We start from the raw sequence: 24430 nt of genomic DNA on the forward strand, positions 1-24430 counted from the left end.
GTCACATTGGCCGCTCTTCTCTCTGAAACGGTTGTACTTATCGTCTGCAAAGCTATGTCGCGTGCTGCGGTATGTGGAGACACTAAAATCACCATAGTAGAACACAGATGAAGCTTCTAAGTTGATGTAATAGCCAGTAAGAAGTAGTACAATTCAAGTTCTAGGTATCGATTATTGACTTTTTAGCTGGCTTTGGTGCCTTGGACATGAGCAAGGACCTTGAGATTCTGCATGAAAGGAGGACTAGCAGCCAAGTTGCACGGGACAATGTGAAAAGAGTTCATATGTAGTAAAAACCTGAGAAATCCGTCCGCTTTCGTCATATGTTATCGAATCTACTTAAAGCCAGATCGTCACATTGGCCGCTCTTCTCTCTGAAACAGTTGTACTTATCGTCTGCAAAGCTATGTCGCGTACTGCGGTATTCGGAGACACTAAAAACACCATAGTAGAACACAGATGAAGCTTCTAAGATGATATAATAGCCAGTAAGAAGTAGTACAATTCAAGTTTTAGGTATCGGTTAATGAATTTTTAGCTGGCTTTGGTGCCTTGAACATGAGCTAGGACCTTAAGATTCTGTATGAAAGGAGGACTAGCAGCCCAGTTGCACGGGAAAATGTGAAAACTGTTCATATGTAGTAAAAACCAACCTGAGAAATCCGTCCGTTTTCGTCATTTGTTATCGAATCGACTTAAAGCCAGATCGTCACATTGGCCGCTCTTCTCTCTGAAACGGTTGTACTTATCGTCTGCAAAGCTATGTCGCGTGCTGCGGTATGCGGAGGCACTAAAAGCACCATAGTAGAACACATATGAAGCTTCTAAGTTGATGTAATAGCCAGTAAGAAGTAGTACAATTCAAGTTTTAGGTATCGATTATTGACTTCATAGTTGGCTTTGGTGCCTTGGACATGAGCTATTACCTTAAGATTCTGCATGAAAGGAGGACTAGCAGCCGAGTTGCACGGGAGAATGTGAAAAGTGTTCATATGTAGTAAAAACCTGAGATATCCGCTCGTTTTCGTCATTTGTTATCGAATCGACTTAAAGCCAGATCGTCACATTGGCCGCTCTTCTCTCTCTGGAACAGTTGTACTTATCGTCTGCAAAGCTAGGTCGCGTGCTGCGGTATGCGGAGACACTAAAAGCACCATAGTAGAACACAGATGAAGCTTCTAAGTTGATGTAATAGCCAGTAAGAAGTAATCCAATTCAAGTTTTAGGTATCGATTATTGACTTTTTAGCTGGCTTTGGTGCCTTGGACATGAGCTAGGACCTTAAGATTCTGCATAAAAGGAGGACTAGCTGCCCAGTTGCACGGGAGAATGTGAAAAGTGTTCATATGTAGTAAAAACCTGAGACATCCGTCCGTTTTCGTCATTTGTTATCGAATACACTTAAAGCCAGATCGTCAGATTGGCCGCTCTTCTCTCTGAAACCGTTGTACTTATCGTCTGCAAAGCTATGTCGCGTGCTGCGGTATGCGGAGACACTAAAAGCACCATAGTAGAACACAGATGAAGCTTTTAAGTTGATGTAATAGCCAGTAAGAAGTAGTAGAATTCAAGTTTTAGGTATCGATTATTGATTTTTAGCTGGCTTCGGTGCCTTGGACATGAGCTAGGACCTTAAGATTCTGCATGAAATTAGGACTAGCAGCCGAGTTGCGCGGGAGATTGTGAAAGGTGTTCATATGTAGTAAAAACCTGAGAAATCGGTCCGTTTTCGTCATTTGTTATCGAATCGACTTATAGCCAGATCGTCACATTGGCCACTCTTCTCTCTGAAACGGTTGTACTTATCGTCTGCAAAGCTATGTCGCGTGCTGCGGTATGCAGGGACGCTAAAATCACCATAGTAGAACACAGATGAAGCTTCTAAGTTGATGCAATAGCCAGTAAGAAGTAGTACAATTCATGTTTTAGGTATCGATTATTGACTTTTTAGCTGGCTTCGGTGCCTTGGACATGAGCTAGGACCTTAAGAGTCTGCATGAAAGGAGGACTAGCAGCCGAGTTGCACGGGAGAATTTGAAAAGTTTTCATATGTAGTAAAAACCTGAGAAATCCGTCCGTTTTCGTCATTTGTTATCGAATCGACTTAAAGCCATATGGACACATTGGCCGCTCTTCTCTCTTAAACGGTTGTACTTATCGTCTGCAGAGCTATGTCGCGTGCTGCGGTATGTGGAGACACTAAAATCACCATAGTAGAACACAGATGAAGCTTCTAAGTTGATGTAATAGCCAGTAAGAAATAGTACAATTCAAGTTTTAGGTATCGATTATTGACTTTTTAGCGGGCTTTGATGCCTTGGACATGAGCTAGGACCTTAAGATTCAGCATGAAAGTAGGACTAGCAGCCGAGTTGCACGGGAGAATGTGAAAAGTGTTCAAATGTAGTAAAAACCTGAGAAATCCGTCCGTTTTCGTCATTTGTTATCGAATCGACTTAGAGCCAAATCGGCACATTGGCCGCTCTGCTCTCTGAAACGTTTGTACTTATCGTCTGCAAAGCTATGTCGCGTACTGCGGTATTCGGAGACACTAAACGCACCATAGTAGAACACAGATGAAGCTTCTAAGATGATATAATAGCCAGTAAGAAACAGTACAATTCAAGTTTTAGGTATAGTTATTGACTTTTTAGCTGGCTTTGGTGCCTTGGACATGAGCTATGACCTTAAGATTCTGCATGAAAGGAGGACTAGCACTCGAGTTGCACAGGATAATGTGAAAAGTGTTCATATGTAGTAAAAACCTCAGAAATCCGTCCGTTTTCGTCATTTGTTATCGAATCGACTTAAAGCCAGATCGTCACATTTGCCGTTCTTCTCTCTGAATCCGTTGTACTTATCGTCTGCAAAGGTATGTCGCGTGCTGCGGTATGCGGAGACACTAAAAGCACCATAGTAGAATACAGATGAAACTTCTAAGTTGATGTAATAGCCAGTAAGATGTAGTACAATTCAAGTTTTAGATATTGATTATTGACTTTTTAGCTGGCTTTGGTGCCTTGGACATGATCTAGGACCTTAAGATTCTGCATGAAAGAAGGACTAGCAGCCGAGTTGCACGGGTGAATGTGAAAAGTGTTCATATGTAGTAAAAACCAACCTGAGAAATCCGTCCGTTTTCGTCATTTGTTATCGAATCGACTTAAAGCCAAATCATCACATTGGCAGCTCTGCTCTCTGAAACGGTTGTTCTTATCGTCTGCAAGGCTATGTCGCGTACTGCGGTATTCGGAGACACTAAAAGCACCATAGTAGAACACAGATGAAGCTTCTAAGTTGATGTAATAGCCAGTAAGAAGTAGTAGAATTCAAGTTTTAGGTATCGATTATTGACTTTATAGGTGGCTTTGGAGCCTTGGACATGAGCTAGGACCTTAAGATTCTGCATGAAAGGAGGACTAGCAGCCGAGTTGCACGGGAGAATGTGAAAAGTGTTCATATGTAGTAAAAACCTGAGATATCCGTCCGTTTTCGTCATTTGTTATCGAATCGACTTAAAGCCAGATGGTCACATTGGCCGCTCTTCTCTCTGAAACGGTTGTACTTATCGTCTTCAAAGCTATGTCGCGTGCTGCGGTATGTGGAGACACTAAAATCACCATAGTAGAACACAGATGAAGCTTCTAAGTTGATGTAATAGCCAGTAAGAAGTAGCACAATTCAAGTTCTAGGTATCGATTATTGACTTTTTAGCTGGCTTTGGTGCCTTGGACATGAGCAAGGACCTTGAGATTCTGCATGAAAGGAGGACTAGCAGCCGAGTTGCACGGGACAATGTGAAAAGAGTTCATATGTAGTAAAAACCTGAGAAATCCGTCCGCTTTCTTCATTTGTTATCGAATCTACTTAAAGCCAGATCGTCACATTGGCCGCTCTTCTCTCTGAAACGGTTGTACTTATCGTCTGCAAAGCTATGTCGCGTACTGCGGTATTCGGAGACACTAAAAACACCATAGTAGAACACAGATGAAGCTTCTAAGATGATATAATAGCCAGTAAGAAGTAGTACAATTCAAGTTTTAGGTATCGGTTATTGAATTTTTAGCTGGCTTTGGTGCCTTGAACATGAGCTAGGACCTTAAGATTCTGTATGAAAGGAGGACTAGCAGCCCAGTTGCACGGGAGAATGTGAAAACTGTTCATATGTAGTAAAAACCAACCTGAGAAATCCGTCCGTTTTCGTCATTTGTTATCGAATCGACTTAAAGCCAGATCGTCACATTGGCCGCTCTTCTCTCTGAAACGGTTGTACTTATCGTCTTCAAAGCTATGTCGCGTGCTGCGGTATGTGGAGACACTAAAATCACCATAGTAGAACACAGATGAAGCTTCTAAGTTGATGTAATAGCCAGTAAGAAGTAGTACAATTCAAGTTCTAGGTATCGATTATTGACTTTTTAGCTGGCTTTGGTGCCTTGGACATGAGCAAGGACCTTGAGATTCTGCATGAAAGGAGGACTAGCACTCGAGTTGCACGGGATAATGTGAAAAGTGTTCATATGTAGTAAAAACCTCAGAAATCCGTCCGTTTTCGTCATTTGTTATCGAATCGAGTTAAAGCCAGATCGTCACATTTGCCGTTCTTCTCTCTGAATCCGTTGTACTTATCGTCTGCAAAGGTATGTCGCGTGCTGCGGTATGCGGAGACACTAAAAGCACCATAGTAGAATACAGATGAAACTTCTAAGTTGATGTAATAGCCAGTAAGATGTAGTACAATTCAAGTTTTAGATATTGATTATTGACTTTTTAGCTGGCTTTGGTGCCTTGGACATGATCTAGGACCTTAAGATTCTGCATGAAGGAAGGACTAGCAGCCGAGTTGCACGGGTGAATGTGAAAAGTGTTCATATGTAGTAAAAACCAACCTGAGAAATCCGTCCGTTTTCGTCATTTGTTATCGAATCGACTTAAAGCCAAATCATCACATTGGCAGCTCTGCTCTCTGAAACGGTTGTTCTTATCGTCTGCAAGGCTATGTCGCGTACTGCGGTATTCGGAGACACTAAAAGCACCATAGTAGAACACAGATGAAGCTTCTAAGTTGATGTAATAGCCAGTAAGAAGTATTAGAATTCAAGTTTTAGGTATCGATTATTGACTTTATAGGTGGCTTTGGAGCCTTGGACATGAGCTAGGACCTTAAGATTCTGCATGAAAGGAGGACTAGCAGCCGAGTTGCACGGGAGAATGTGAAAAGTGTTCATATGTAGTAAAAACTTGAGATATCCGTCCGTTTTCGTCATTTGTTATCGAATCGACTTAAAGCCAGATGGTCACATTGGCCGCTCTTCTCTCTGAAACGGTTGTACTTATCGTCTTCAAAGCTATGTCGCGTGCTGCGGTATGTGGAGACACTAAAATCACCATAGTAGAACACAGATGAAGCTTCTAAGTTGATGTAATAGCCAGTAAGAAGTAGTACAATTCAAGTTCTAGGTATCGATTATTGACTTTTTAGCTGGCTTTGGTGCCTTGGACATGAGCAAGGACCTTGAGATTCTGCATGAAAGGAGGACTAGCAGCCGAGTTGCACGGGACAATGTGAAAAGAGTTCATATGTAGTAAAAACCTGAGAAATCCGTCCGCTTTCTTCATTTGTTATCGAATCTACTTAAAGCCAGATCGTCACATTGGCCGCTCTTCTCTCTGAAACGGTTGTACTTATCGTCTGCAAAGCTATGTCGCGTACTGCGGCATTCGGAGACACTAAAAACACCATAGTAGAACACAGATGAAGCTTCTAAGATGATATAATAGCCAGTAAGAAGTAGTACAATTCAAGTTTTAGGTATCGGTTATTGAATTTTTAGCTGGCTTTGGTGCCTTGAACATGAGCTAGGACCTTAAGATTCTGTATGAAAGGAGGACTAGCAGCCCAGTTGCACGGGAGAATGTGAAAACTGTTCATATGTAGTAAAAACCAACCTGAGAAATCCGTCCGTTTTCGTCATTTGTTATCGAATCGACTTAAAGCCAGATCGTCACATTGGCCGCTCTTCTCTCTGAAACGGTTGTACTTATCGTCTGCAAAGCTATGTCGCGTGCTGCGGTATGCGGAGGCACTAAAAGCACCATAGTAGAACACATATGAAGCTTCTAAGTTGATGTAATAGCCAGTAAGAAGTAGTACAATTCAAGTTTTAGGTATCGATTATTGACTTCTTAGTTGGCTTTGGTGCCTTGGACATGAGCTATTACCTTAAGATTCTGCATGAAAGGAGGACTAGCAGCCGAGTTGCACGGGAGAATGTGAAAAGTGTTCATATGTAGTAAAAACCTGAGATATCCGCTCGTTTTCGTCATTTGTTATCGAATCGACTTAAAGCCAGATCGTCACATTGGCCGCTCTTCTCTCTCTGGAACGGTTGTACTTATCGTCTGCAAAGCTAGGTCGCGTGCTGCGGTATGCGGAGACACTAAAAGCACCATAGTAGAACACAGATGAAGCTTCTAAGTTGATGTAATAACCAGTAAGAAGTAATCCAATTCAAGTTTTAGGTACCGATTATTGACTTTTTAGCTGGCTTTGGTGCCTTGGACATGAGCTAGGACCTTAAGATTCTGCATAAAAGGAGGACTAGCTGCCCAGTTGCACGGGAGAATGTGAAAAGTGTTCATATGTAGTAAAAACCTGAGACATCCGTCCGTTTTCGTCATTTGTTATCGAATAGACTTAAAGCCAGATCGTCACATTGGCCGCTCTTCTCTCTGAAACCGTTGTACTTATCGTCTGCAAAGCAATGTCGCGTGCTGCGGTATGCGTAGACACTAAAAGCACTATAGTAGAACACAGATGAAGCTTTTAAGTTGATGTAATAGCCAGTAAGAAGTAGTAGAATTCAAGTTTTAGGTATCGATTATTGACTTTTTAGCTGGCTTCGGTGCCTTGGACATGAGCTAGGACCTTAAGATTCTGCATGAAAGGAGGACTAGCAGCCGAGTTGCACGGGAGAATGTGAAAAGTGTTCATATGTAGTAAAAACCTGAGAAATCCGTCCGTTTTCGTCATTTGTTATCGAATCGACTTAAAGCCAGATGGACACATTGGCCGCTCTCTGAAACGGTTGTACTTATCGTCTGCAGAGCTATGTCGCGTGCTGCGGTATGTGGAGACACTAAAAGTACCATAGTAGAACACAGATGAAGCTTCTAAGTTGATGTAATAGCCACTAAGAAATAGTACAATTCAAGTTTTAGGTATCGATTATTGACTTTTTAGCTGGCTTTGGTGCCTTGGACATGAGCTAGGACCTTGAGATTCGGCATGAAAGGAGGACTAGCAGCCGAGTTGCACGGGAGAATGTGAAAAGTGTTCATATGTAGTAAAAACCTAAGAAATCCGTCCGTTTTCGTCATTTGTTATCGAATCGACTTAAAGCCAGATCGTCACATTGGCCGCTCTTCTCTCTGAAAGGGTTGTACTTATCGTCTGCAAAGCTATGTCGCGTACTGTTGTATTCGGAGACACTAAACGCACCATAGTAGAACACACATGAAGCTTCTAAGATGATATAATAGCCAGTAAGAAATAGTAGAATTCAAGTTTTAGGTATACTTATTGACTTTTTAGCTGGCTTCGGTGCCTTGGACATGAGCTAGGACCTTAAGATTCTGCATGAAAGGAGGACTAGCTGCCTAATTGCACGGAAGAATGTGAAAAGTTTTAATATAGAGTAAAAACCTGAGAAATCCGTTCGTTTTCGTCATTTGTTATCGAATCGACTTAAAGCCAGATGGTCACATTGGCTGCTCGTCTCTCTGAAACGGTTGTACTTACCGTCTGCAGAGCTATGTCGCGCGCTGCGGTATGCGGGGACACTAAAATCACCATACTAGAACACAGATGAAGCTTCTAAGTTGATGTAATAGCCAGTAAGAAGTAGTACAATTCAAGTTTTAGGTATCGATTATTGACTTCTTAGTTGGCTTTGGTGCCTTGGACATGAGCTATTACCTTAAGATTCTGCATGAACGGAGGAATAGCAGCCGAGTTGCACGGGAGAATGTGAAAAGTGTTCATATGTAGTAAAAACCTGAGAAATCCGTCCGTATTCGTCATTTGTTATCGAATCAACTTAAAGCCCGATCGTCATATTGGCCGCTCTTCTCTCTGAAACGGTTGTACTTATCGTCTGCAATGCTATGTCGCGTGCTGCGGTATGCGGAGACACTAAAATCTCAATAGTAGAACACAGATGAAGCTTCTAAGTTGATGTAATAGCCAGTAAGATGTAGTACAATTCAAGTTTTAGCTACTGATTATTGACTTTTTAGCTGGCTTTGGAGCCTTGGACACGAGCTAGGACCTTAAGATTCTGCATGAAAGGAGGACTAGCAGCCGAGTTGCACAGGAGAATGTGAAAAGTGTTCATATGTAGTAAAAACCTGAGAAATCCGTCCGTTTTCGTCATTTGTTATCGAATCGACTTAAAGCCAAATCGTCACATTGGCCGCTCTTCTCTCTGAAACGGTTGTACTTATCGTCTGCAAAGCTATGTCGCGTGCTGCGGTATGCGGGGACACTAAAATCACCATACTGCAACACAGATGAAGCTTCTAAGTTGATGTAATAGCCAGTAAGAAGTAGTTCAATTCAAGTTTTAGGTATCGATTATTGACTTCTTAGTTGGCTTTGGTGCCTTGGACATTAGCTATTACCTTAAGATTCTGCATGAAAGGAGGACTAGCAGCCGAGTTGCACGGGAGAATGTGAAAAGTGTTCATATGTAGTAAAAACCTGAGAAATCCGTTCGTTTTCGTCATTTGTTATTGAATCGACTTAAAGCCAGATGGTCACATTGGCCGCTTTTCTCTCTGAAACAGTTGTACTTACCGTCTGCAGAGCTATGTCGCGTGCTGCGGTATGCAGAGACACTAAAAGCACCATAGTAGAACACAGATGATACTTCCAAGTTAATGTAATAGCCAGTAAGAAATAGTAAAATTCAACTTTTAGGTACTGATTATTGACTTTTTAGCTGGCTTTGGTGCCTTGGACATGAGCTAGGACCTTAAGATTCTGCATGAAAGGACGACTAGCAGCCTAATTGCACGGGAGAATGTGAAAAGTGTTCATATAGAGTAAAAACCTGAGAAATCCGTTCGTTTTCGTCATTTGTTATCGAATCGACTTAAAGCCAAATCGTCACATTGGCCGCTCTTCTCTCTGAAACGGTTGTACTTATCGTCTGCAAAGCTATGTCGCGTACTGCGGTATTCGGAGACACTAAAAGCACCATAGTAGAACACAGATGAAGCTTCTAAGATGATGTATTAGGCAGTAAGAAATAGTACAATTCAAGTTTTAGGAATCGGTTATTGCCTTTTTACCCTTGTTTGGTGACTTGCACATGAGCTAGCACCTTAAGATTCTGCATGAAAGGAGAACTAGCAGGCGAGTTGCACGGGAGAATGTGTAAAGTGTTCATATGTAGTAAAAACCTGAGAAATCCGTTCGTTTTCGTCATTTGTTATCGAATCGACTTAAAGCCAGATGGTCACATTGGCTGCTCTTCTCTCTGAAACCGTTGTACTTACCGTCTGCAGAGCTATGTCGCGTGCTGCGGTATGAAGAGACACTAAAAGCACCATAGTAGAACACAGATGATACTTCCAAGTTGGTGTAATAGCCAGTAAGAAGTAGTAAAATTCAAGTTTTAGGTACTGATTATTGACTTTTTAGCTGGCTTTGGTGCCTTGGACATGAGCTAGGACCTTAAGATTCTGCATGAAAGGAGGACTAGCAGCCTAATTGCACGGGAGAATGTGAAAAGTGTTCATATTGAGTAAAAACCTGAGAAATCCGTTCGTTTTCGTCATTTGTTATCGAATCGACTTAAAGCCAAATCGTCACATTGGCAGCTCTTCTCTCTGAAACGGTTGTACTTATCGTCTGCAAAGCTATGTCGCGTACTGCGGTATTCGGAGACACTAAAAGCACCATAGTAGAACACAGATGAAGCTTCTAAGATGATGTAATAGGCAGTAAGAAATAGTACAATTCAAGTTTTAGGAATCGGTTATTGACTTTTTACCCTTGTTTGGTGACTTGGACATGAGCTAGCACCTTAAGATTCTGCATGAAAGGAGGACTAGCAGCCGAGTTGCACGGGAGAATGTGAAAAGTGTTCATATGTAATAAAAACCTGAGACATCCGTCAGTTATCGTCATTTGTTATCGAATTGACTTAAAGCCAGATGGTCACATTGACCGCTCTTCTCTCTGAAACGGTTGTACTTATCGTCTGCAAAGCTATGTCGCATGCTGCGGTATGTGGAGACAATAAAATCACCATAGTAGAACACAGATGAAGCTTCTAAGTTGATGTAATAGCCAGTAAGAAGTAGTACAATTCAAGTTTTAGGTATCGATTATTGACTTTTTAGCTGGCTTTGGTGCCTTGGACATGAGCTAGGACCTTGAGATTCTGCATGAAAGGAGGACTAGCAGCCGAGTTGCACGGGACAATGTGAAAAGTGTTCATATGTAGTAAAAACCTGAGAAATCCGTCCGTTTTCGTCATTTGTTATCGAATCGACTTAAAGCCAGATCGTCACATTGGCCGCTCTTCTCTCTGAAACGGTTGTACTTATCGTCTGCAAAGCTATGTCGCGTGCTGCGGTCTGCGGAGGCACTAAAAGCACCATAGTAGAACACAGATGAAGCTTCTAAGATGATGTAATAGAAAGTAATAAGTTGTACAATTCAAGTTTTAGGTAATGATTATTGACTTTTTAGCTGGCTTTGGTGCCTTGGACATGAGCTAGGACCTTAAGATTCTTCATGAAAGGAGGAGTAGCAGCCGAGTTGCACGGGAGAATGTGAAAAGTGTTCATATGTAGTAAAAACCTGAGAAATCCGTCCGTTTTCGTGATTTGTTATCGAATCGACTTAAAGCCAGATCGTCACATTGGCCGCTCTTCTCTCTGAAACGGTTGTACTTATCGTCTGCAAAGCTATGTCGCATGCTGCGGTATGCGCAGACACTAAAAGCACCATAGTAGAACACAGATGAAGCTTCTAAGTTGATGTAATAGCCAGTAAGAAGTAGTCCAATTCAAGATTTAGGTATCGATTATTGACTTTTTAGCTGGCTTTGGTGCCTTGGACATGAGCTAGGACCTTAAGATTCTGCATGAAAGGAGGACTAGCTGCCTAATTGCACGGGAGAATGTGAAAAGTTTTAATATAGAGTAAAAACCTGAGAAATCCGTTCGTTTTCGTCATTTGTTATCGAATCGACTTAAAGCCAGATGGTCACATTGGCTGCTCGTCTCTCTGAAACGGTTGTACTTACCGTCTGCAGAGCTATGTCGCGCGCTGCGGTATGCGGGGACACTAAAATCACCATACTAGAACACAGATGAAGCTTCTAAGTTGATGTAATAGCCAGTAAGAAGTAGTACAATTCAAGTTTTAGGTATCGATTATTGACTTCTTAGTTGGCTTTGGTGCCTTGGACATGAGCTATTACCTTAAGATCCTGCATGAACGGAGGAATAGCAGCCGAGTTGCACGGGAGAATGTGAAAAGTGTTCATATGTAGTAAAAACCTGAGAAATCCGTCCGTACTCGTCATTTGTTATCGAATCAACTTAAAGCCCGATCGTCATATTGGCCGCTCTTCTCTCTGAAACGGTTGTACTTATCGTCTGCAATGCTATGTCGCGTGCTGCGGTATGCGGAGACACTAAAATCTCAATAGTAGAACACAGATGAAGCTTCTAAGTTGATGTAATAGCCAGTAAGATGTAGTACAATTCAAGTTTTAGCTACTGATTATTGACTTTTTAGCTGGCTTTGGAGCCTTGGACACGAGCTAGGACCTTACGATTCTGCATGAAAGGAGGACTAGCAGCCGAGTTGCACAGGAGAATGTGAAAAGTGTTCATATGTAGTAAAAACCTGAGAAATCCGTCCGTTTTCGTCATTTGTTATCGAATCGACTTAAAGCCAAATCGTCACATTGGCCGCTCTTCTCTCTGAAACGGTTGTACTTATCGTCTGCAAAGCTATGTCGCGTGCTGCGGTATGCGGGGACACTAAAATCACCATACTAGAACACAGATGAAGCTTCTAAGTTGATGTAATAGCCAGTAAGAAGTAGTTCAATTCAAGTTTTAGGTATCGATTATTGACTTCTTAGTTGGCTTTGGTGCCTTGGACATTAGCTATTACCTTAAGATTCTGCATGAAAGGAGGACTAGCAGCCGAGTTGCACGGGAGAATGTGAAAAGTGTTCATATGTAGTAAAAACCTGAGAAATCCGTCCGTTTTCGTCATTTGTTATCGCATCGAGTTAAAGCCAGATCGTCACATTGGCCGCTCTTCTCTCTGAAACGGTTGTACTTATCGTCTGCAATGCTATGTCGCGTGCTGCGGTATACGGAGACACTAAAATCTCCATAGTAGAACACAGATGAAGCTTCTAAGTTGATGTAATAGCCAGTAAGAAGTAGTACAATTCAAGTTTTAGGTATCGATTATTGAATTTTTAGCTGGCTTTGGTGCCTTGGACATGAGCTAGGACCTTAAGATTCTACATGAAAGGAGGACTAGCAGCCGAGTTGCACGGGAGAATGTGAAAAGTGTTCATATGTAGTAAAAACCTGAGAAATCCGTTCGTTTTCGTCATTTGTTATTGAATCGACTTAAAGCCAGATGGTCACATTGGCCGCTTTTCTCTCTGAAACAGTTGTACTTACCGTCTGCAGAGCTATGTCGCGTGCTGCGGTATGCAGAGACACTAAAAGCACCATAGTAGAACACAGATGATACTTCCAAGTTAATGTAATAGCCAGTAAGAAATAGTAAAATTCAACTTTTAGGTACTGATTATTGACTTTTTAGCTGGCTTTGGTGCCTTGGACATGAGCTAGGACCTTAAGATTCTGCATGAAAGGACGACTAGCAGCCTAATTGCACGGGAGAATGTGAAAAGTGTTCATATAGAGTAAAAACCTGAGAAATCCGTTCGTTTTCGTCATTTGTTATCGAATCGACTTAAAGCCAAATCGTCACATTGGCCGCTCTTCTCTCTGAAACGGTTGTACTTATCGTCTGCAAAGCTATGTCGCGTACTGCGGTATTCGGAGACACTAAAAGCACCATAGTAGAACACAGATGAAGCTTCTAAGATGATGTATTAGGCAGTAAGAAATAGTACAATTCAAGTTTTAGGAATCGGTTATTGCCTTTTTACCCTTGTTTGGTGACTTGCACATGAGCTAGCACCTTAAGATACTGCATGAAAGGAGAACTAGCAGGCGAGTTGCACGGGAGAATGTGTAAAGTGTTCATATGTAGTAAAAACCTGAGAAATCCGTTCGTTTTCGTCATTTGTTATCGAATCGACTTAAAGCCAGATGGTCACATTGGCTGCTCTTCTCTGAAACCGTTGTACTTACCGTCTGCAGAGCTATGTCGCGTGCTGCGGTATGCAGAGACACTAAAAGCACCATAGTAGAACACAGATGATACTTCCAAGTTGGTGTAATAGCCAGTAAGAAGTAGTAAAATTCAAGTTTTAGGTACTGATTATTGACTTTTTAGCTGGCTTTGGTGCCTTGGACATGAGCTAGGACCTTAAGATTCTGCATGAAAGGAGGACTAGGAGCCTAATTGCACGGGAGAATGTGAAAAGTGTTCATATAGAGTAAAAACCTGAGAAATCCGTTCGTTTTCGTCATTTGTTATCGAATCGACTTAAAGCCAAATCGTCACATTGGCCGCTCTTCTCTCTGAAACGGTTGTACTTATCGTCTGCAAAGCTATGTCGCGTACTGCGGTATTCGGAGACACTAAAAGCACCATAGTAGAACACAGATGAAGCTTCTAAGATGATGTAATAGGCAGTAAGATGTAGTACAATTCAAGTTTTAGGAATCGGTTATTGACTTTTTACCCTTGTTTGGTGACTTGGACATGAGCTAGCACCTTAAGATTCTGCATGAAAGGAGGACTAGCAGCCGAGTTGCACGGGAGAATGTGTAAAGTGTTCATATGTAGTAAAAACCTGAGAAATCCGTTCGTTTTCGTCATTTGTTATCGAATCGACTTAAAGCCAGATGGTCACATTGGCCGGTCTTCTCTCTGAAACGGTTGTACTTACCGTCTGCAGAGCTATGTCGCGTGCTGCGGTATGCGGAGACACTAAAATCTCCATAGTAGAACACAGATGAAGCTTCTAAGTTGATGTAATAGCCAGTAAGAAGTAGTACAATTCAAGTTTTATGTATCGATTATTGACTTCTTAGTTGGCTTTGGTGCCTTGGACATGAGCTATTACCTTAAGATTCTGCATGAAAGGAGGACTAGCAGCCGAGTTGCACGGGATAATGTGAAAAGTGTTCATATGTAGTAAAAAACTGAGAAATACGTCCGTTTTCGTCATTTGTTATCGAATCGACTTAGAGCCCGATCGTCACATTGGCCGCTCTTCTCTCTGAAACGGTTGTACTTATCGTCTGCAATGCTATGTCGCGTGCTGCGGTATGCGGAGACACTAAAATCTCCATAGTAGAACACAGATGAAGCTTCTAAGTTGATGTAATAGCCAGTAAGAAGTAGTACAATTCAAGTTTTAGGTATCGATTATTAAATTTTTAGCTGGCTTTGGTGCCTTGGACATGAGCTAGGACCTTAAGATTCTACATGAAAGGAGGAATAGCAGCCGAGTTGCACGGGAGAATGTGAAAAGTGTTCATATGTAGTAAAAACCTGAGAAATCCGTTCGTTTTCGTCATTTGTTATCGAATCGACTTAAAGCCAGATGGTCACATTGGCCGCTCTTCTCTCTGAAACGGTTGTACTTACCGTCTGCAGAGCTATGTCGCGTGCTGCGGTATGCAGAGACACTAAAAGCACCATAGTAGAACACAGATGATACTTCCAAGTTAATGTAATAGCCAGTTAGAAATAGTAAAATTCAACTTTTAGGTACTGATTATTGACTTCTTAGCTGGCTTTGAAGCCTTGGACATGAGCTAGGACCTTAAGATTCTGCATGAAAGGAGGACTAGCAGCCGAGTTGCACGGGAGAATGTGAAAAGTGTTCAAATAAAGTAAAAACCTGAGAAATCCGTCCGTTTTCGTCATTTTTATCGAATCGACTTAAAGCCAAATCGTCACATTGGCCGCTCTTCTCTCTGAAACGGTTGTACTTATCATCTGCAGAGCTACGTCGCGTGCTGCGGTATGCAGAGACACTAAAAGCACCATAGTAGAACACAGATGACACTTCCAAGTTGATGTAATAGCCAGTAAGAAGTAGTACAATTTAAGTTTTAGGTATCGATTATTGACTTTTTAGCTAGCTTTGGTGCCTTGGACATGAGCTAGGACCTTAAGATTCTGCATGAAAGGAGGACTAGCAGCCGAGTAGCACGGGAGAATGTGAAAAGTGTTCATAAGTAGTAAAAACCTGAGAAATTCGTCCGTTTTCGTCATTTGTTATCGAATCGACTTAAAAACAGATCGTCACATTGGCCGCTCTTCTCTCTGAAACGGTTGTACTTATCGTCTGCAGAGCTATGTCGCGTGCTGCGGTATGCAGAGACACTAAAAGCACCATAGTAGAACACAGATGACACTTACAAGTTGATGTAATAGCCAGTAAGAAGTAGTACAATTCAAGTTTTAGTTACTGATTATTGACTTTTTTGCTGGCTTTGGTGCCTTGGACATGAGCTAGGACCTTAAGATTCTGCATGAAAGGAGGACTAGCAGCCTAGTTGCCCAGGTGAATGTGAAAAGTGTTCATATGTAGTAAAAACCTGAGAAATCCGTCCGTTTTCGTCATTTGTTATAGAATCGACTTAAAGCCAGATCGTCACATTGGCCGCTCTTCTCTCTGAAACGGTTGTACTTATCGTCTGCAAAGCTATGTCGCGTGCTGCGGTATGCGGAGGCACTAAAAGCACCATAGTAGAACACATATGAAGCTTCTAACTTGATGTAATAGCCAGTAAGAAATAGTAGAATTCAAGTTTTAGGTATACTTATTGAGTTTTTAGCTGGCTTTGGTGCCTTGTCATGAGCAATGACCTTAAGATACTGCATGAAAGGAGGACTAGCACCCGAGTTGCACGGGAGAATGTGAAAAGTGTTCATATGTAGTAAAAACCTGAGAAATCCGTCCGTTTTCGTCATTTGTTATAGAATCGACTTAAAGCCAGATCGTCACATTGGCCGCTCTTCTCTCTGAAACGGTTGTACTTATCGTCTGCAAAGCTATGTCGCATGCTGCGGTATGTGGAGACAATAAAATCACCATAGTAGAACACAGATGAAGGTGCTAAGTTGATGTAATAGCCAGTAAGAAGTAGTACAATTCAAGTTTTAGGTATCGATTATTGACTTTTTAGCTGGCTTTGGTGCCTTGGACATGAGCTAGGACCTTGAGATTCTGCATGAAAGGAGGACTAGCAGCCGAGTTGCACGGGAGAATGTGAAAAGTGTTCATATGTAGTAAAAACCTGAGAAATCCGTCCGTTTTCGTCATTTGTTATCGAATCGACTTAAAGCCAGATCGTCACATTGGCCGCTCTTCTCTCTGAAACGGTTGTACTTATCGTCTGCAAAGCTATGTCGCGTGCTGCGGTGTGCGGAGGCACTAAAAGCACCATAGTAGAACGCAGATGAAGCTTCTAAGATGATGTAATAGAAAGTAATAAGTTGTACAATTCAAGTTTTAGGTAATGATTATTGACTTTTTAGCTGGCTTTGGTGCCTTGGACATGAGCTAGGACCTTAAGATTCTTCATGAAAGGAGGAGTAGCAGCCGAGTTGCACGGGAGAATGTGAAAAGTGTTCATATGTAGTAAAAACCTGAGAAATCCGTCCGTTTTCGTGATTTGTTATCGAATCGACTTAAAGCCAGATCGTCACATTGGCCGCTCTTCTCTCTGAAACGGTTGTACTTATCGTCTGCAAAGCTATGTCGCATGCTGCGGTATGCGCAGACACTAAAAGCACCATAGTAGAACACAGATGAAGCTTCTAAGTTGATGTAATAGCCAGTAAGAAGTAGTCCAATTCAAGTTTTAGGTATCGATTATTGACTTTTTAGCTGGCTTTGGTGCCTTGGACATGAGCTAGGACCTTAAGATTCTGAATGAAAGGAGGACTAGCTGCCTAATTGCACGGGAGAATGTGAAAAGTTTTAATATAGAGTAAAAACCTGAGAAATCCGTTCGTTTTCGTCATTTGTTATCGAATCGACTTAAAGCCAGATGGTCACATTGGCTGCTCGTCTCTCTGAAACGGTTGTACTTACCGTCTGCAGAGCTATGTCGCGCGCTGCGGTATGCGGGGACACTAAAATCACCATACTAGAACACAGATGAAGCTTCTAAGTTGATGTAATAGCCAGTAAGAAGTAGTACAATTCAAGTTTTAGGTATCGATTATTGACCTCTTAGTTGGCTTTGGTGACTTGGACATGAGCTATTACCTTAAGATTCTGCATGAACGGAGGAATAGCAGCCGAGTTGCACGGGAGAATGTGAAAAGTGTTCATATGTAGTAAAAACCTGAGAAATCCGTCCGTATTCGTCATTTGTTATCGAATCAACTTAAAGCCCGATCGTCATATTGGCCGCTCTTCTCTCTGAAACGGTTGTACTTATCGTCTGCAATGCTATGTCGCGTGCTGCGGTATGCGGAGACACTAAAATCACAATAGTAGAACACAGATGAAGCTTCTAAGTTGATGTAATAGCCAGTAAGAAGTAGTACAATTCAAGTTTTATGTATCGATTATTGACTTCTTAGTTGGCTTTGGTGCCTTGGACATGAGCTATTACCTTAAGATTCTGCATGAAAGGAGGACTAGCAGCCGAGTTGCACGGGATAATGTGAAAAGTGTTCATATGTAGTAAAAAACTGAGAAATCCGTCCGTTTTCGTCATTTGTTATCGAATCGACTTAGAGCCCGATCGTCACATTGGCCGCTCTTCTCTCTGAAACGGTTGTACTTATCGTCTGCAATGCTATGTCGCGTGCTGCGGTATGCGGAGACACTAAAATCTCCATAGTAGAACACAGATGAAGCTTCTAAGTTGATGTAATAGCCAGTAAGAAGTAGTACAATTCAAGTTTTAGGTATCGATTATTAAATTTTTAGCTGGCTTTGGTGCCTTGGACATGAGCTAGGACCTTAAGATTCTACATGAAAGGAGGAATAGCAGCCGAGTTGCACGGGAGAATGTGAAAAGTGTTCATATGTAGTAAAAACCTGAGAAATCCGTTCGTTTTCGTCATTTGTTATCGAATCGACTTAAAGCCAGATGGTCACATTGGCCGCTCTTCACTCTGAAACGGTTGTACTTACCGTCTGCAGAGCTATGTCGCGTGCTGCGGTATGCAGAGACACTAAAAGCACCATAGTAGAACACAGATGATACTTCCAAGTTAATGTAATAGCCAGTAAGAAATAGTAAAATTCAACTTTTAGGTACTGATTATTGACTTCTTAGCTGGCTTTGAAGCCTTGGACATGAGCTAGGACCTTAAGATTCTGCATAAATGGAGGACTAGCAGCCGAGTTGCACGGGAGAATGTGAAAAGTGTTCAAATAAAGTAAAAACCTGAGAAATCCGTCCGTTTTCGTCATTTTTATCGAATCGACTTAAAGCCAAATCGTCACATTGGCCGCTCTTCTCTCTGAAACGGTTGTACTTATCATCTGCAGAGCTACGTCGCGTGCTGCGGTATGCAGAGACACTAAAAGCACCATAGTAGAACACAGATGACACTTCCAAGTTGATGTAATAGCCAGTAAGAAGTAGTACAATTTAAGTTTTAGGTATCGATTATTGACTTTTTAGCTAGCTTTGGTGCCTTGGACATGAGCTAGGACCTTAAGATTCTGCATGAAAGGAGGACTAGCAGCCGAGTAGCACGGGAGAATGTGAAAAGTGTTCATAAGTAGTAAAAACCTGAGAAATTCGTCCGTTTTCGTCATTTGTTATCGAATCGACTTAAAAACAGATCGTCACATTGGCCGCTCTTCTCTCTGAAACGGTTGTACTTATCGTCTGCAGAGCTATGTCGCGTGCTGCGGTATGCAGAGACACTAAAAGCACCATAGTAGAACACAGATGACACTTACAAGTTGATGTAATAGCCAGTAAGAAGTAGTACAATTCAAGTTTTAGTTACTGATTATTGACTTTTTTGCTGGCTTTGGTGCCTTGGACATGAGCTAGGACCTTAAGATTCTGCATGAAAGGAGGACTAGCAGCCTAGTTGCCCAGGTGAATGTGAAAAGTGTTCATATGTAGTAAAAACCTGAGAAATCCGTCCGTTTTCGTCATTTGTTATAGAATCGACTTAAAGCCAGATCGTCACATTGGCCGCTCTTCTCTCTGAAACGGTTGTACTTATCGTCTGCAAAGCTATGTCGCGTGCTGCGGTATGCGGAGGCACTAAAAGCACCATAGTAGAACACATATGAAGCTTCTAACTTGATGTAATAGCCAGTAAGAAATAGTAGAATTCAAGTTTTAGGTATACTTATCGAGTTTTTAGCTGGCTTTGGTGCCTTGTCATGAGCAATGACCTTAAGATACTGCATGAAAGGAGGACTAGCACCCGAGTTGCACGGGAGAATGTGAAAAGTGTTCATATGTAGTAAAAACCTGAGAAATCCGTCCGTTTTCGTCATTTGTTATAGAATCGACTTAAAGCCAGATCGTCACATTGGCCGCTCTTCTCTCTGAAACGGTTGTACTTATCGTCTGCAAAGCTATGTCGCATGCTGCGGTATGTGGAGACAATAAAATCACCATAGTAGAACACAGATGAAGCTTCTAAGTTGATGTAATAGCCAGTAAGAAGTAGTACAATTCAAGTTTTAGGTATCGATTATTGACTTTTTAGCTGGCTTTGGTGCCTTGGACATGAGCTAGGACCTTGAGATTCTGCATGAAAGGAGGACTAGCAGCCGAGTTGCACGGGAGAATGTGAAAAGTGTTCATATGTAGTAAAAACCTGAGAAATCCGTCCGTTTTCGTCATTTGTTATCGAATCGACTTAAAGCCAGATCGTCACATTGGCCGCTCTTCTCTCTGAAACGGTTGTACTTATCGTCTGCAAAGCTATGTCGCGTGCTGCGGTGTGCGGAGGCACTAAAAGCACCATAGTAGAACGCAGATGAAGCTTCTAAGATGATGTAATAGAAAGTAATAAGTTGTACAATTCAAGTTTTAGGTAATGATTATTGACTTTTTAGCTGGCTTTGGTGCCTTGGACATGAGCTAGGACCTTAAGATTCTTCATGAAAGGAGGAGTAGCAGCCGAGTTGCACGGGAGAATGTGAAAAGTGTTCATATGTAGTAAAAACCTGAGAAATCCGTCCGTTTTCGTGATTTGTTATCGAATCGACTTAAAGCCAGATCGTCACATTGGCCGCTCTTCTCTCTGAAACGGTTGTACTTATCGTCTGCAAAGCTATGTCGCATGCTGCGGTATGCGCAGACACTAAAAGCACCATAGTAGAACACAGATGAAGCTTCTAAGTTGATGTAATAGCCAGTAAGAAGTAGTCCAATTCAAGTTTTAGGTATCGATTATTGACTTTTTAGCTGGCTTTGATGCCTTGGACATGAGCTAGGACCTTAAGATTCTGCATGAAAGGAGGACTAGCTGCCTAATTGCACGGGAGAATGTGAAAAGTTTTAATATAGAGTAAAAACCTGAGAAATCCGTTCGTTTTCGTCATTTGTTATCGAATCGACTTAAAGCCAGATGGTCACATTGGCTGCTCGTCTCTCTGAAACGGTTGTACTTACCGTCTGCAGAGCTATGTCGCGCGCTGCGGTATGCGGGGACACTAAAATCACCATACTAGAACACAGATGAAGCTTCTAAGTTGATGTAATAGCCAGTAAGAAGTAGTACAATTCAAGTTTTAGGTATCGATTATTGACTTCTTAGTTGGCTTTGGTGCCTTGGACATGAGCTATTACCTTAAGATTCTGCATGAACGGAGGAATAGCAGCCGAGTTGCACGGGAGAATGTGAAAAGTGTTCATATGTAGTAAAAACCTGAGAAATCCGTCCGTATTCGTCATTTGTTATCGAATCAACTTAAAGCCCGATCGTCATATTGGCCGCTCTTCTCTCTGAAACGGTTGTACTTATCGTCTGCAATGCTATGTCGCGTGCTGCGGTATGCGGAGACACTAAAATCTCAATAGTAGAACACAGATGAAGCTTCTAAGTTGATGTAATAGCCAGTAAGATGTAGTACAATTCAAGTTTTAGCTACTGATTATTGACTTTTTAGCTGGCTTTGGAGCCTTGGACACGAACTAGGACCTTAAGATTCTGCATGAAAGGAGGACTAGCAGCCGAGTTGCACAGGAGAATGTGAAAAGTGTTCATATGTAGTAAAAACCTGAGAAATCCGTCCGTTTTCGTCATTTGTTATCGAATCGACTTAAAGCCAAATCGTCACATTGGCCGCTCTTCTCTCTGAAACGGTTGTACTTATCGTCTGCAAAGCTATGTCGCGTGCTGCGGTATGCGGAGGCACTAAAAGCACCATAGTAGAACACATATGAAGCTTCTAAGTTGATGTAATAGCCAGTAAGAAGTAGTACAATTCAAGTTTTAGGTATCGATTATTGACTTCATAGTTGGCTTTGGTGCCTTGGACATGAGCTATTACCTTAAGATTCTGCATGAAAGGAGGACTAGCAGCCGAGTTGCACGGGAGAATGTGAAAAGTGTTCATATGTAGTAAAAACCTGAGAAATCCGTCCGTTTTCGTCATTTGTTATCGCATCGAGTTAAAGCCAGATCGTCACATTGGCCGCTCTTCTCTCTGAAACGGTTGTACTTATCGTCTGCAATGCTATGTCGCGTGCTGCGGTATGCGGAGACACTAAAATCTCCATAGTAGAACACAGATGAAGCTTCTAAGTTGATGTAATAGCCAGTAAGAAGTAGTACAATTCAAGTTTTAGGTATCGATTATTGAATTTTTAGCTGGCTTTGGTGCCTTGGACATGAGCTAGGACCTTAAGATTCTACATGAAAGGAGGACTAGTGCCGAGTTGCACGGGAGAATGTGAAAAGTGTTCATATGTAGTAAAAACCTGAGAAATCCGTTCGTTTTCGTCATTTGTTATTGAATCGACTTAAAGCCAGATGGTCACATTGGCCGCTTTTCTCTCTGAAACAGTTGTACTTACCGTCTGCAGAGCTATGTCGCGTGCTGCGGTATGCAGAGACACTAAAAGCACCATAGTAGAACACAGATGATACTTCCAAGTTAATGTAATAGCCAGTAAGAAATAGTAAAATTCAACTTTTAGGTACTGATTATTGACTTTTTAGCTGGCTTTGGTGCCTTGGACATGAGCTAGGACCTTAAGATTCTGCATGAAAGGAGGACTAGCAGCCTAATTGCACGGGAGAATGTGAAAAGTGTTCATATTGAGTAAAAACCTGAGAAATCCGTTCGTTTTCGTTATTTGTTATCGAATCGACTTAAAGCCAAATCGTCACATTGGCCGCTCTTCTCTCTGAAACGGTTGTACTTATCGTCTGCAAAGCTATGTCGCGTACTGCGGTATTCGGAGACACTAAAAGCACCATAGTAGAACACAGATGAAGCTTCTAAGATGATGTAATAGGCAGTAAGAAATAGTACAATTCAAGTTTTAGGAATCGGTTATTGACTTTTTACCCTTGTTTGGTGACTTGGACATGAGCTAGCACCTTAAGATTCTGCATGAAAGGAGGACTAGCAGCCGAGTTGCACGGGAGAATGTGTAAAGTGTTCATATGTAGTAAAAACCTGAGAAATCCGTTCGTTTTCGTCATTTGTTATCGAATCGACTTAAAGCCAGATGGTCACATTGGCCGGTCTTCTCTCTGAAACGGTTGTACTTACCGTCTGCAGAGCTATGTCGCGTGCTGCGGTATGCGGAGACACTAAAATCTCCATAGTAGAACACAGATGAAGCTTCTAAGTTGATGTAATAGCCAGTAAGAAGTAGTACAATTCAAGTTTTATGTATCGATTATTGACTTCTTAGTTGGCTTTGGTGCCTTGGACATGAGCTATTACCTTATGATTCTGCATGAAAGGAGGACTAGCAGCCGAGTTGCACGGGATAATGTGAAAAGTGTTCATATGTAGTAAAAACCTGAGAAATCCGTCCGTTTTCGTCATTTGTTATCGAATCGACTTAGAGCCCGATCGTCACATTGGCCGCTCTTCTCTCTGAAACGGTTGTACTTATCGTCTGCAATGCTATGTCGCGTGCTGCGGTATGCGGGGACACTAAAATCTCCATAGTAGAACACAGATGAAGCTTCTAAGTTGATGTAATAGCCAGTAAGAAGTAGTACAATTCAAGTTTTAGGTATCGATTATTAAATTTTTAGCTGGCTTTGGTGCCTTGGACATGAGCTAGGACCTTAAGATTCTACATGAAAGGAGGAATAGCAGCCGAGTTGCACGGGAGAATGTGAAAAGTGTTCATATGTAGTAAAAACCTGAGAAATCCGTTCGTTTTCGTCATTTGTTATCGAATCGACTTAAAGCCAGATGGTCACATTGGCCGCTCTTCTCTCTGAAACGGTTGTACTTACCGTCTGCAGAGCTATGTCGCGTGCTGCGGTATGCAGAGACACTAAAAGCACCATAGTAGAACACAGATGATACTTCCAAGTTAATGTAATAGCCAGTAAGAAATAGTAAAATTCAACTTTTAGGTACTGATTATTGACTTCTTAGCTGGCTTTGAAGCCTTGGACATGAGCTAGGACCTTAAGATTCTGCATGAAAGGAGGACTAGCAGCCGAGTTGCACGGGAGAATGTGAAAAGTGTTCAAATAAAGTAAAAACCTGAGAAATCCGTCCGTTTTCGTCATTTTTATCGAATCGACTTAAAGCCAAATCGTCACATTGGCCGCTCTTCTCTCTGAAACGGTTGTACTTATCATCTGCAGAGCTACGTCGCGTGCTGCGGTATGCAGAGACACTAAAAGCACCATAGTAGAACACAGATGACACTTCCAAGTTGATGTAATAGCCAGTAAGAAGTAGTACAATTTAAGTTTTAGCTACTGATTATTGACTTTTTAGCTGGCTTTGGAGCCTTGGACATGGGCTAGGACCTTAAGATTCTGCATGAAAGGAGGACTAGCAGCCGAGTAGCACGGGAGAATGTGAAAAGTGTTCATAAGTAGTAAAAACCTGAGAAATTCGTCCGTTTTCGTCATTTGTTATCGAATCGACTTAAAAACAGATCGTCACATTGGCCGCTCTTCTCTCTGAAACGGTTGTACTTATCGTCTGCAGAGCTATGTCGCGTGCTGCGGTATGCAGAGACACTAAAAGCACCATAGTAGAACACAGATGACACTTACAAGTTGATGTAATAGCCA

The sequence above is a fragment of the Schistocerca gregaria genome, unplaced genomic scaffold, assembly GCF_023897955.1.
Source record: "Schistocerca gregaria isolate iqSchGreg1 unplaced genomic scaffold, iqSchGreg1.2 ptg000224l, whole genome shotgun sequence".
Lineage (NCBI taxonomy): Eukaryota > Metazoa > Arthropoda > Insecta > Orthoptera > Acrididae > Schistocerca > Schistocerca gregaria.